This window comes from Galeopterus variegatus, unplaced genomic scaffold (genome assembly GCF_000696425.1).
Source record: "Galeopterus variegatus unplaced genomic scaffold, G_variegatus-3.0.2 Scaffold97722, whole genome shotgun sequence".
NCBI classification, from domain to species: domain Eukaryota; kingdom Metazoa; phylum Chordata; class Mammalia; order Dermoptera; family Cynocephalidae; genus Galeopterus; species Galeopterus variegatus.
The window spans coordinates 1-633 of record NW_007823833.1 but is presented as its reverse complement, the minus strand read 5'-3'; the positions used below and the strand labels follow the sequence as shown (position 1 = coordinate 633).

Here is a 633-nt window from a genome sequence, read left to right as displayed (position 1 = left end):
GAGAGGAGATTTTAAGCATTCTTAGCACACAGAAAAAAGTAAGTATGTGAGGTAATCAATATGTTAACTTGATTTCGCCATTCCACAATGTATTATTCCACAATATCAAACGTCATGCTGTACATCGTAAATATATAAAGATTTTATTTCTTAATTGAAAAAGAGACAGGTCTAAAACACATATCTGGAAAATTAGAAAGTACGTGCAGGGCGGTGTTTCCGTGGTGTAGTGGTTATCACGCTCGCCTAACACGCGAGAGGTCCCCGGTTCGAAACCGGGCGGAAACAACCCGTGTCTTTTCGGGGAGTGGACGCCCCGTCGCGACTTCTTAGGCGGCCACAGCTGCAAGAACCAAGTGATGAGGTAACCTCTTTTAATTGTCATTTTGAAATAGCTATGCCAAATTAGCCAGGCAGTTTTGGCTGGGCGCTTCCCAACTGGGAAGTGCTGTCTCCTTTCCCAGAAAACCTGAAACGTGAGATTTTGGCTGCGCCCTAGTTTTCCGTTCTCCACTTTTTCCTAGTTCTTTCTCCCAGAGAAGAATAGAAAGCCACAGCGCTCTTGCCCCGGCCTATTTATTAGTCGATGCGCCCTTGTCCAGTCTTGTTTCCGCATTAATGGTTTGACATTTC

The 633-nt window shown here is 44.7% G+C and overlaps 1 non-coding gene across 1 annotated transcript; it reads left to right on the top strand.

The window, feature by feature from the left end:
• Positions 1-215: 215 nt before the first annotated feature.
• On the top strand, positions 216-288 carry TRNAV-AAC. The gene has a single exon. It is a non-coding gene; the product is annotated as a tRNA-Val (tRNA).
• The last annotated feature ends 345 nt before the right edge of the window (positions 289-633 follow it).